This window comes from Tenrec ecaudatus, chromosome 1 (genome assembly GCF_050624435.1).
Source record: "Tenrec ecaudatus isolate mTenEca1 chromosome 1, mTenEca1.hap1, whole genome shotgun sequence".
Taxonomy (NCBI): domain Eukaryota; kingdom Metazoa; phylum Chordata; class Mammalia; order Afrosoricida; family Tenrecidae; genus Tenrec; species Tenrec ecaudatus.
Window position 1 is genome coordinate 2,949,471 of NC_134530.1, and position 13,262 is coordinate 2,962,732.

Consider the following 13,262-nt stretch of genomic DNA (forward strand, 5'->3'; position numbering starts at 1 on the left):
CATTGCAATTGGTTTCCCACTTCCTCCCCTCCTCTCTCTCCTCAAGCCCTGGTATTTTCAATCGCCTCATCTGCGTGTGAAAAGTTGGACAATGACAGACGTGCTTGACACAATGGAAGGATGGATGGATTGTGACAAGAGCTGTCAGAGGCCCCAATAAATTGATTTTTTAAAAAGAAAGTTGGGCACAAAGGAGAAGCGAGGTGGAATTATCGTGCTGGCAAAGAATACCGCAAATTCCGCGGGCTGCCCAATGGACAGAGAACTCAGTCTTGGAAGAAGTACAGCGGGAGCCACTACGGGTCCGAGCCCAGGAACAGCTGGGAGGATGGCCAAGCACAGGCGGTGTTTGGTTATGCTGAGTCAGGACCGACCCGATAGCCCCTGAGGGCAAGGACCAGGGAGGCATTCCCCCCTGAGCTCCAGCATCTTACTCACTGGTCACTTCCACTTGGGAGAGAGCCTGGGACAGCCGGAGGCCTCTCGGACAGTGATTGCTTAAGTAACCGTTGGGGAACAGGGATCTCCAATCATCATGCATGGGCTTCCAGAGAAGGAGGACTTTGTAACAGATTTGCGAGAAACGGTAACAATGTTTCAAGCAAACCCCAGCGGTTTCCGACTCCGAGCGCCCCCTGCTGGATAGGGCACTGTCAACCTCTAACTCAGCGGTTCTCAACCTGTGGGTCCCAACTCCTTTGGGGGATGATCACAGTAGGAAAATGACAGCGATGAAACAGCAACAAAAATAATTTGATGGTTGGGGGGGTCACCACCACACGAGGAACTGTATGAAAGGGTCCTGGCATGAGGAAGCTGGAAAACCACTGCTCTACCAGAACCCACCGGCTCCCCTCGTTCCCGCCAGACGGCTCAGGGGTTGGAATTGCCATCCTGGCGGGGAGCAGGCTGGTACCTAAGCCCTAGCGGCACCAGGGCACCTTCCAGAAGAGCTTGGTGAGGGTGGGCACTGGATGAGAGTTCTGACCAGGCCAGGGCTTCGGTGGGATAGGGGCTGTGGCCATGTGTGCTTTTCCTCTGTTTTGTACGGCCTAAACCAGGATCACCAAAGGCTGGGTGGGATTCAAGGCCCTCCCCACAGTGATGGGGTCTTGCTCAGCCAGAAAGAGCAGCAGGCCTGTGGTGCACGCCCCCTCAGACCAGCCTCCACCACCCCCTCCACGATGTATGACTCCACCCAAGTGCTGGGCTGCCCCTGCCAGGTCGGAGGTTCACACCCACCACCCGCTCTGAGGGAGGAGAGCGAGGCTGTGTGCTCTCCTAAGACTGGCTTCCTCAGGAACCTGCCGCAGGGTCGCCGCAAGTCAGAGAAGGAGCCTTGGTGGAGGAGGGGGTGACATGTGGGACGACTGTCCGTTAGGTGAGCAGTTTGAAACCACAGGTTGCTCTGTGGGAGAAAGAGGAGGCTTTCTAGTCCCGTAAAGAGTGACATTCTCGGAAACCCACGGGGGCGGTTCTACCCTGTCCTGTAGGGTCACTGGGAGACTGAATGGACTCGCTGGCTGTGGGGTTTTGGGACAGGAATAAACACGAGTAGGAGAACCTTGGAAACCATTTGCGGGGTGGTGACTAGGGGCAGGAGCAGCCGCGCGGGAGAAAGACGGGCCTTCTAGTGACAGCCTCAGACACGCACAGGGTCACGTCTGCCCTGTCCTATCCGGTCACGATGAGTCAGCACCAACTCCATGGCAGTGAGTTTGGTTTCGTTTGCGGCAAGAGGGATCAGAAGGGGAGGCAGTTCCTTCTTCCAGGAGCTGAGAATTTCTGTTCACGGCCACGGTGACAGGCGGTGGGCACAGGAGACGGTTCGTGTGATTGGTCTCACCGGAGGAGACTGTGGAAGTGGCAGTGGGGTGTATTTCATGCCTTTGCAACCAGGTGTGTTCCCTTTGTGTGTGGAGACGTTTCTCCCTCAGAGACTGGACCTTAACTCCTCTCCCTGCCCGGGAAGACGTCCAGCCAGAGCGCTCCATAGAGGCGAGGGTGGCGAGACTTGAGACTTCATTTCACAGACTTTGGACGTGTGGTCAGGAGAGACCGGTCCCTGGAGAAGGACCTGCTTGGCAAAGTGGAGGGGCAGTGACAAAGAGGAAGACCCTGTGTTCAGCCGTGTTGCCTAGAGAAACAAATCCAGGGCCACTCAGATGTGTATCCCAGAGAGCTTTATATCCAAGAGTAATTGTATATTAAGAAAACATCCCGGAGCCCAGACCAGGTCAAGTCCACAAGTCTGAGGTTAGCCCGTAAGTCCAATTCTAGTCCATATATTCCTCTTCAGACTCACGTAGCCACTCACAATGATGCCGAATGCAGGAAGCTGGCAGGCTGGTGGTGGTAAGTCCTGTGGATTCAGTGGCAGTGGAGGCATCTCCAGGGCTCTGGCTGCCATCAATGTGGCTCCATGTTGCTTGTCAACAGGAATGTGTAGCAGAGAGAGAGAGAGAGAGAGAGAGAGAGAGAGAGAGAGAGAGTGTTCGTGCCCACGGGTGCATACAGACTCCAGGAAGGCCACGCCCACAAGGAGGCATCAGGCTGTGACCTGATTGACAGGATTGACAGGCTGTGACCTGATTGACACCCCTTCCCTCCTCATATCCTCAAGTTGACACGAGATTATGTAACTACCCCAAGCCTGAATGTGATGGATGGACACAGTGGCTGCAACTGGGGGCTCAGACACAGCCCCAGTGGCAAGGGGGGCATAGGATCGGGGTGGTGTTTCATTCTGCTCTGTGCTGGGCAGCGAGCACCCAAGGACTCCAATTGAGTGCGGGCTGGTCTCAGTGCACGAGCTGCTTCCAAAGGATGGAGTGCGGAAAGCAGAAAGCGGTAACTTGACGGTAGGGAAACCTGGTGGTCCCACATTGGCCAGGTGAGTCAGATGTCCTGATGCGATGCCATGAGAAGGGGGCCTGCCCCTGCTCTGTCTTCAAAGCCACTGTCCTGGTCTGATGGCGAGAAACGTTATGTGACAGACCCGGATTGGGGATATTCTCCAGGATGTCGGCCAGTCCTCCCTCAAATGTGCCAGGGCCAAGGTCACAAAAGACCAAGGAAAGACTGGGAACGAGCCCAGCCCAGCGGGGGCTCCAGAGACCAGATGACCGAGTGCCCTGTGAGACTCTGGGCCCAACAAAGGGCCTTGCCCCCACGCCCTCATTTGATGCCCAACTCGTTATCAGGCCAGTGAGCATGTGTGACAATAGCTACTGAAATCACCTGGGCGCTGGGGGAGAGTGCTTCCCTCCTGAGCCCCGAGTCCTCGATCCTGCCCACCCCACCCCTCTTCCCGCAGCAGCGTCACCCAGCGTCACGCTTGGGCCCACAGAACATCCAGGGTTCCGTTGCTGGGGTTTTGCATGACATGCCCCTAACCAAGTCACTAAGTGAGGAGTGCGTGGAAGGGGAACACTGGTCAAGGTCAAACCAACTCTGAGCTTGGCTGGTGGTCCCGTTAATATCTGGGCTGCGATGGGTGGATGGACTCGCGCGCCTCGGAGATGTGAGCTTGAGGGGGGAGCTGGGTGAAGGGCCTCCCCAGACTGCCCGGGTTGGCTTCGCACCTGAGTTAAAGTTTATTGTGCCAACTTGGCTGATAAACACATGTGGGTTAATTGAAGGGTTGAGAGATAAATGGCTCCGTGAACCTCGCCTTTCTAGTTCTCGTGTCTCTTGCTTTGTGATGGTCAGACCAGGGTGCAGCTTCCTTAGCCAGTTCCCTGCTTCAGCTTGCAAGGCTGACTTCCTGCAAGACATCCTTGAGGAGAAGCCACATGGACCTACCCCGATGCAGCCCTGGGTGTTGAAGCAGCCGTGTGGAGACCCCTGCCAGCGCTGAGATGCTTACACGTTCACTGACTCGGCTTTCCTCCTGCAGTCGGCATCATTGCGTGTGTTTTGTGAGATGCAGGAGGACTTGGTGGATTGGTGTTGGCCATATGGGCTAATGTTGGACTTCCTTTATATAAAACTCTTTCTTATACATGAGTTTCTGTGGATTTGTTTCTCTAAAGTACCCAGACTGACACAGCACCTTTTCTGTTAGGTCTGTGCCTGCTTCTTAAAATCTATCCAGAGCCATGTTTGCTTCACAAATGTAGAGTAAGGGATCTAATGATAAAAAAGACAAACCAAAAAACCCCCAGTTGTCGTGTGGACTTGTGTTTATGGGGACCCCAGGGATGTTGCCGGGACCTGCGCTCCACTGGATTGTCCCGGGGTCGATTCTGGGAGCAGATCACCAGGCCTTCCTTCGGAGGAGCTTCCCCCTGGACTCCAATCTCCATTCAGCCTCCCGGGGTGCAGCCGATGTGTGAACTGCTTACTTCCCCTCCCCCCCCAGGCTCCGGGAGGATCTACTCCAGTAGGAACCAGCTCCACAGCCCCTAACGATGACACCACCACCTGATTCATCTGTGTTTGCATTTAAAGGTCTGTGAAGTCAGTAACGAGTTATACTACGCAGCCAGATGGCTTCACAGCCAAGGATTCTGCCTTGCTTGGATCCACAACCGATGCTCCCAGCAGCAGCCATCAAGAGCTCAAAATAGATGCTGCATTGGGTAGATCTGCTGCCCAAGGCCCCTTCAGAGGCTTGAAAGGCACGGGTGTGCGTCTGAGGCCTAAGGTGGGCCTGACCGAAGCCCTGGTATTTCCCATGGCCTCACATGCTTTGAAAGTTGGACACTGCATCAGAGAGGGAGAAGAAGAATCGATGCCTTTGGATTTACTGAAAGGACCGCGGACTGCTGGAAGGACAAGCAGATCTGTCTGGGAAGAAGTACAGCCAGAGTGCTCCTTAGAGGCAAGGGCGGCAGGGCTTTGTCTCACATGCTTTGGACACATCGTGAGGAAGGGCCAGTCCTGGGAGAAGGACCTCATGCTGGGTACAGTGGAGGGGCAGGAACAAGAGGAAGCCCTCCACAAGATGGAGAGACGCAGTGGCTGCCACAATGGGCCCGGGCACTGCAGAACCGAGCAGCATTACCTTCTGATGTGCAGAGGGTCCCTGTGGGTCAGAACCGACTTGAGGGCACGGAAGGACAGTAGGACGGGTCCTAATCCCCACCGAGAGGGGTGAGGAAGACACCATGTAATGAGGGGGCTAGGGATTGGCAGCATGCACCCCCAAGCCAAGGCACATCGGAGGCCACCTGAAGTTGGAAGAGACTAGGGAGGACCCTCCCTCCGGAGCCACAGGAGGAGAGAGGAGAGGAGAGGAGAGGGGAGGGGAGGGGAGGGGAGGGGAGAGGAGAGGAGAGGAGAGGAGAGAGAAGTGTCTCAAGCCTCCAAAGAGGAAATACTGGAGTTCCCAGAATCCTCAGGAGAAGGCCCCACCCACACAGAGGCCTCATTGGCTATGACCTGATTGACAGACTAGACTCCACCCCTACACTCTGAATCCTCTCAAATTGACACCAGATGACCACAGAGGGGATTGGGCAGCTTGCTAATAATGCAAATATAGCACCTGGCACCCTGAGAGTTGCTGTTTTCAGGTGCCATTGGGTTGGTTCTGACCCAGAGCAACCTTACGCACAACAGAACAAAACACTGCCTGGGTCTGCGACACCCTCACAGTGGTTGCTGTGCCTGAGCCCATCGAGGCAGCTGCCCCGTCCATTCATCTTCCCCAGGTTCTTCCTCCTTGCTGCCCCTCTCATTTACCAAGCAGATGTCCTTCTCCAGAGACAAGTCTCTCCTCACATGTCCACAGGATGTGAGACCGAGTCTGGCCATCCTTGCCTCTAAGGAGCACGCTGGTCATACTTGTTCCAAGGCAGATGTGTTTGTCCTGTAAGCAGTCAAAAATTTCAATGTTCCTCTCCAGCGCCACAATTCCCATGCATGGATTCTTCTCTCAGTCTGCCTTATTCAACATTCAACTTTTGTGGGATCGTGGAAAGAAGGCGTAGAGAACCTTAGTCAGGGGGCCGCTCAGTCCTGTCGTCTCACAAGGCTTAAAACGAGCCGCTTCAGAGGAAGAAAGAGGACTGCTCACGGCTACCGAAGGAATGCATCTTTTGGACCCAGGGTCTCTGCGCTGACAACCTCCTAGACCCAGCAGACACACACACACACACACACAGAAAGCGAGTGTGTGTGTGTTAACACCAGACATGGTGTGAGACTGAGAAGCAGCATCAGGACCAGGAGACTGGATTGAGAAGGTGTGGAGGGCTTCCTGGTCCCCCAAGCCAGGTCCCTATGGTGGGCAAGCTGACCTGCAGAGCGAGAGAGCTGAGCGCCTTTGGGCAGGATACTTTGTCCCTGGCAGAGCAGTGTGTTCTGGGCATTTCTCCACGGAGTTAATGAGCTCTGTAACATTTGCCCAAGCAGGCCAGAGGCCAGGCCAACCCAAAAGAATCAGGGAGAGGCCTGCCTGTGGAAACAGTCGGACGAGGTGGTCCTAAAGAAAGAACTGTCTCCCGAGGGTTTCCTGATCCTGACTTGTAACCCGTCACTTCGCTCGTCAACCCCACCCCTGTGAGCGAGCGTGTGTGCTCCGGGCGTGCTGTGCAGCCATTGCCACAACTCAGGGGACCCAGCAGAGACCAAGGGCGTGCCGTGGGAGGGACGCTGTGTCAGAGGAGGCCTGCCTGACCTCCGCCTCACAGGCATCAGCCCAGGGCAGCTGCTTAGACGCGCCCCCACATGGGTCCCACACTGGAGGCACTGGGAGCACACCCAAGCACACACTCGGAGCTTGGCCTGGGCTCACCTCTTGCTAATCATCTGGGACACGCTGCAACTGCAGCCAGGGACCTGCAGGAGGATGCTTCCTGATGGAAAGAACAGAGCCACAAAAGAAGGACCCTTTGGGGGCAGGGGACCAGAAGCCAGGCCAGCAGGGGCTTAACTGCTCATGGCAGAGCTGCAGGCAAGCACAGATCAGCCCGTGCTCACCTTGCTTCCTGGGTCCTCCGCCCCTGAGGAGAGGCACTGATTCTGTAAGGAAGGGGTTGTGGGTTGGGAGAGACAGATGCCAGCCAGCCCTAGAGGCAGAATGTCTGAAGGGGTGGGAATGGGCAAACCTGTTCACGGTAAGCACAGGTCAGCCTGTGCTCACCTACCTGGCTGACTGGGTAATCCTACACCACACACGCCCGCCACCCTGGCCCATGATCTCAGATGGAATCAGCTGCGAGTGAGATTCAAGAGCTCAGAAAGGCCTGCCCCAACCTGGAGATGATGGGGACCCCCAGCACCTGAAGCTCAGGTCTCCCACCGGCCTCCTTCCCGGAGAGACTGTCCCCACAGGCTCTGAGTCACCCTGGCCACATCTGTGTGCGTCATCACCACTGACGGGCCATGCCTTTCCTAGCAATAGGCACACACACACACACACACACCACACACACACACACACACACACACACGAGGCTGGGGGTGGGGTGGGGCCCGGGCCTGCAGCTCCTCAGGCGACCAGCCTGTGACTTCTGGGAGGCTCAGGTGTGGCAATCACCTGGGCAGGAGTCCTGGGAGGGCGTCTGTCTGCTGGGACGGGGACTGGAGCCAGGCAGGGCTGGTGGTACCACAAACACTCTGGGGTTTTGAGCAGCAACCTTGGTCAGGGCACCCTCCCAGCAGTGACACCCACAGATGCCCTGAGACAGGGCCCAGTGTCACAGGGGGGTGGGGGAGACAAGGGGGGGGCAGACTGGCCTCAGCAAGAGGCTCTGCTGTGGTGGGGACCAGGGTGCTGCCTGGGGAGACCTTGGCTGGTCTGCACCAGAGGAAAGGGGGGGGTAGCCGGCGATGTGTGCACGCTGCCTGCATGACAGTTGGGGCCACCTGGCTGGGTCTGCACCTGAGGGAGAGGCGCGGGCGGTATGCGGTGGGGGGGACGGGGGACCGTGCAGGCTGCACGCATTGCTTGGCCGGATCTGCACCAGAGGGAGGGGGAGAGGGTGGTGGTGCCGGCCTCGCTGTTCCCGGGGACGCAGCAGCGGCTGCAAGGCGACCTTGCGGCGCAGGCTGAACACCACCCGGTACGGTCGGACTGTCTGTCTTGGCAGAACAGCCTGTCCCGGAGAGAGCTGATAATGAAGCGAACTTCAACACGCCGCGGCCGGCCGCCGGGAACGCGCAGGCCCGGCGGAGCCCCGAGAAGGCCGGGGTGGGGGTGGGGCGGCTGGCGGGCCTGGCGGGGAGCGCGCTCGGAGGGCGAGGAGCTGTCGGGAACCCAAGGTCGCCCGGTTCCCCCGCACTCCACGCCCAGGCTGCAGCGGAGGCGGGAAGCGCTTAACTGGGGGCAGGGTGTCTGCGCCTGCGGATCCATCGATGGATCCGGGCCGTTGAGCGGCGCCCCGGCCTCTGCTCACTGCATGCCAGGTGCACCCACTCCAACCTATGTGCCCACTCCACGCCCCCCCCCACCGCCCAGGTTAGGACCCCTGGATCGGGGCTTCACCTGACCTCCTGCTGCTCATGTGGAAACCCACACACTGAGTGGGAGGGAGGGAGTGGGGGGGCAGATCACGGGGTCCCCGCTCCCCCCTAGCCTGACGCGGACTGACCCAGTGCGGGTTTATTCTCGGTCACGGTCAGGGAGGCGGATCTCAAATACTCTTCCAAGGAGGGAGGGAAAATAAACCAGGAGCGGACACCAAGGGCTGCAGCAGAAAGACAGTGTTTTGAAAAGGATGATGGCGACATGTGTACAAATGTGCTGACACAGCGGACGGACGGATTGTTCTAAGAGCTTAAGAGCCCCCTCCCAATAAAGTGATTTTAAAAAACAATATATTCTTCCGAAAAACTCATGTAAGGTCTTTCCCTTCGGCACTCCTGACCCGGGTCCTTCTTTAGGGGGGCGGGCTGTGCACTCTGGGGGTTTAGGAGCCTCCCTGGCCCCCCTACCCACTCCATGCCAGCCATGAGACCCACAAATACCTCCAGATAGCTCCCAGTGCTCCCTGGACAGGCAGGATCACCCTGGGTTAGGGGTTTCCAGGACCCCCAAGAAACCGCACCCATGATCACCTCTGAGTGGGGGAGAGCAGGTCCACCTGCAGTGTGTGATCCTCCTGGGGGTGCAAACAGCTACTCACCAGCAGGTGCCGGCCCACCCAGAGGTGCTGCGGAAGAAAGGGGTGGCAACCCCATCCCAGGGAACCTGGGAAAGCAGCTCCCTCCCTGCAGGAGCGGAAACAGACTTGAAGCCAACACTTTTTTTAAACATCAAACGTTATCAGTTTGCCCTGCGGCCCCGGCCCCACTTCAAGCCCTGGGCAGGCCCATGTGGATAACAGAAAGCAGGGGAAAGCAGGTGTCGCCTTGCCGGGAAGCCTCACTCCTGGCCTGGAGCCAGCCCCTGCCCCACAGCTGCCGTTCTCTCCACATCCCAGGCCCTTGGGAGGGGGTGAGGGCACCCGGCCAGCAGGGCCTCACAGGGTGCCCCGCCCTGCCCACAGCTGACCCTATGCACCTGCTGGAAACAGCTCTGAGGGAACCTCTTCCCGGCCTGGGGAGGCATGTGGGTGGGGCTTCAGAGACACGCCCACACCCCACTCAAGGGTCAAGCTCTAAGGTGTGGGGCTCCCCAATTTCTCCGAGGGGAGCAGACTGTAATTTCTGCCCCACAGGTGTGTGTGTGTGTGTGTGTGTGTGTGTTGGTGGTGGGGGTAGTGGTGGCCCAGAAAGCAAAGGGTTTGAGTCTGCACACCTGGGGCCCCAGGGCCATCTGACCCCATTTACAAGGTGCACACAGGGGGGAGCCCAAAGTGTGTGTGTGTGTGGGGGTGAGTCCACTGAGAGTCATCTCAAAACCAAGTCCTGGTGATTGAAAGCCCTGGAGAAGTTTCTGGACAAACTGGGGAAGGGGTGGTGGCGGTGGCCACCAGGCTCTGAGGGGGCGGCCCCATCATAACCTGGGTGGGGCCTCACTGGGTGTCAGCCAGAGCAGAGATGCCACAGGCCTCCTCTGACCTCTGGTGGCTACCGTGGGAACAGCAGCACCGGCCAATGTCCATGTCTGATCAAACCAAAAAGCAAACCAGGCCACCCCATCCAGTCAATTCCGACTGACTGACTGGTGAGTTCCCCAGGGAGGAGAAAGGCCCATCTTTCTCTGGAGGGGCGGCTGGCGGCTTCCACCTGAGCAGCCCAACACAACTAGGGCTCCTTCCATCGCTGACACCCAGGGCAAACCGTCCAGTGTGGTGGGTGCCGGGTCCCACAACCTAGGAGACAGCCCCCACGCCCACTTTCCTGGGCTGTCATCTTAAGTGAAAGAGGAGGTGGGGCTGACAGCCTCAGAGACCCTGAGAGGGCGGGGCAGTTCTGGTCTGCCCTTTGGGGTCACGGTGAGTCGGAGCGACTTAACAGCAGTGGATTTAATTATTATTAGTTTTTCATCTTCCCTGTCTCCTGAAGGCTCCTGTGTGGGTTCTAACCGCCAGCCTTCTGACGAGTTGCTGAGTGCTTCACTATTGCACCCCCAGGGCTCCTTGAAAGACCCCAAATTGGCTGCAGGAAACCAAGGGGGGGGGCACGTTCTGTCACCAGGAGGGCTGGGCTTTCCCACAAGGCTCGCTCAGCCCCTCCACCTGCGTCCTCCGTGCCCTGTGCAGACGGCACGTGCCAAGGCTGATACCCGAGAGCGCGCAGGTTGAAGGACACAGCGGCAGAAAGGCCCGGCTGTTGGTTACCAGTGAGGCTGCCACCCCCAAGCCTAGTGGTTCTACAGCACCAGCTGTTCCTGGGGAGAAAGACGAGGCTTTCTGCTCCCACAGAAATGTGCTGTTCTTGGTGCTGGGTGTCACCGAGCCGGCTCTGACCCGCAGCAGCCCAGGCACTGCAGAAGGACACGCCGCCCGATCCTGCCCCGCCCTCGCCACGGTCCCCGCGCCCGAGCCCCGAGCCCGTTGTTGCGGCCACTGCGTCCGTCCATCTTGTCGAGGGCCTTCCTCTCCTTCGCTGCCCCTCCCCTTGACCAAGCGTGACGTCCTTCTCCGGGGGCTGGCCTCTCCGGACAGCACATCCCAAGTCTGTAAGAGGAAGTCTCCCATCCTTGGCTCTGGGGGGGCGGGGGCACTCTGGCTGCACTTCTTCCGAGACACCGGTCTGTCCTTCTGGTGCCTGGGTCCCCTCGACAGTCCTCCCCAGGACAGTGCAGAGGCATTGAGGCTCCCTCATCTGCCTTACCCAACAGCACAGGAGGAGACCAGAGAAGCCACGGTTAAGTCTGGCGTGCCTTAGCCCTGAGTTGCAGCCTTGGAAGCCCACAGGGGCAGTTCCCCCCTTCCCACACGGTCGCTGTGAGTCTCCCAGGGGCAGTTCCCCCCTTTCCCACAGGGTCGCTGTGAGTCGGCAGCATGGACTCTCGGTGGCAGTGAGTGAGCGAACTATTGCCCCGAGGTCATCTTTAAACTTGAAACTGAAAATATTCCCTCACGTCTTGGTAAGAAGCAAACAGTCCTTCAGCGTAACCCGTCAAGAATGCCTGCCTGGAGCGTTGTGCTCTTGTAAGAAATCTCTCTGTGTTGTCAGCGGAGGCCTGGTGGCGCACAGCGTCGTCGCCGGGCCGCTAAGCATAAGGCCATCGGTTCACACCCACCAGTCGCTCCTCGGAAGAAAGAGGAGGTTGTTTGCTCCTGTCCAGAGGCACAGCGCTGGAATCCCTGGGGCGGGGTCGCTGTGGGTCACAATCGGCTCCTTTCTAAGGGACTGTGCCTGCCACAGCAACTCGGAAGCTGCAGGGCCGGGAGTTCAAGCCCATGGAGGGAAGAGCCCCTTGGGAGGGGAGGGAGGAGGGCCGCCCACCTTGGAAAAGGTCATTGGGTCGCTTAACTGCTGAATTGGTGTCTATGCTGCTGTGTTCTTCTCAAAGAGTGATATAGATGTATGTGTGCTATATACGCACATACTATAGACACACATATACACTACATACATAAAATACACTACATATACATATACACTACATACATGTACACTATATATACATGTACCTCTGTACAGCAGAACCCCAGACCTTGATGCTAATCCGTTCTAGAAGGAGCGTCGAGATGCGATGCGGTCGAGCACTGAATCAGTTTTCTTGGCATTTTGTGGTGATACCTGATGATGTCACTGGAGACCCGGTGCCACCGGCTCGCTCGGTTCCGACACCAGGGGGCGCAGGGGCCACAGTCAGAGTCACTGGGCAGCAACTGGATGGACTGGTCTGAGACGCTGAGAGGCTACTTTGAAGTGCCCCTCAGGCCCCCCGAGGATTCCTTGAGATACCCCACCCCTTAAGTGACCCCTGAGAATCACCTGAAGGTGCTCCTTGAGCTGGCACCCTGAGGGGGTCCCCTGGAGTTCCTCCCTAAGGTGTCCCCCAAAAGTCCCTACGAGGTGATTCCTAAGGGGCCGCTTTGTGATGCCCCCTGATGAGCCCCCTGGAGGTCCTGCCCTGAGGTAGGATCAGGGGACCTGGCGTCAGCAAAGTGCTGATGAGAAAATAGTCAGGAAAAACTGAGTCCCACTCCCCCACCCCCTGCCAGCGTGCATGATAAGCAGTGATCCTCTCTATAACCCAGCACCCCTTCCCAGGGCACTGCTGGCCGGGCCGGGCCCTCCTCTGCTCAGCGCAGCGGAGTCCCTGGCACTGCGGGGTGTTGAGCAGCCGCCAACCCTCCATGCCTGGAGCACCCTCAAGTCGCAGCACCCACAAATGTCCCCAGACATGGCCCACTGTCCCTGAGGGCAGAATCATCAGGAGGGAGGGAGGACCCCGGGGTTAGGGGCTCCCACTGACCCCTGCATCCCGTGATCACCTGACCTCCTGCTGTCCTGGGACACCGCCCGTGTTGAAATCCACACCCTGAGTGGGCTGGGAGGAGGAGGGTACGAGACCCCGAGAGTTGCAGGGTCCCCTGGTTGACGCCAAAGAACCCAGTGGGGGTTCATTTTGGTGTTTGGGATAAGCAAGGGCTACATGCACGATTTTCCCCAAATACATGGCAGGGTCTCCCTCAGGACTGCTAACACAGATCCCAAGCTTTCTCGGGGGTTGGGGTGGGGGGTGGGGGTGCATCCTGGGCACTGTTGGATGCTGAGCAGCATTCTTGGTCTCTACCCACTCGATGCCAGCAACACCCCCACCCCGTTGTTGACACCCACACCGTGCCCAGTGATGGCCCAGTGATCCCCGGGGACAGAACCCCCAGGACAGTTCAGTGTCAGGGGGGTCCAGGACATAAGGGCAACATGTAGAATGAGTAAGATGGGAGGAGATTGCTCTTTCAGCGCAT

General features: G+C 58.1%; 1 protein-coding gene across 1 annotated transcript in view; it reads right to left on the reverse strand.

Annotated features, from left to right (window-relative positions):
- GNG7 (G protein subunit gamma 7) overlaps positions 1 to 13,262 on the reverse strand; it is a 127,938-nt gene that overhangs the window by 70,035 nt on the left and 44,641 nt on the right. The window lies entirely within an intron of this gene.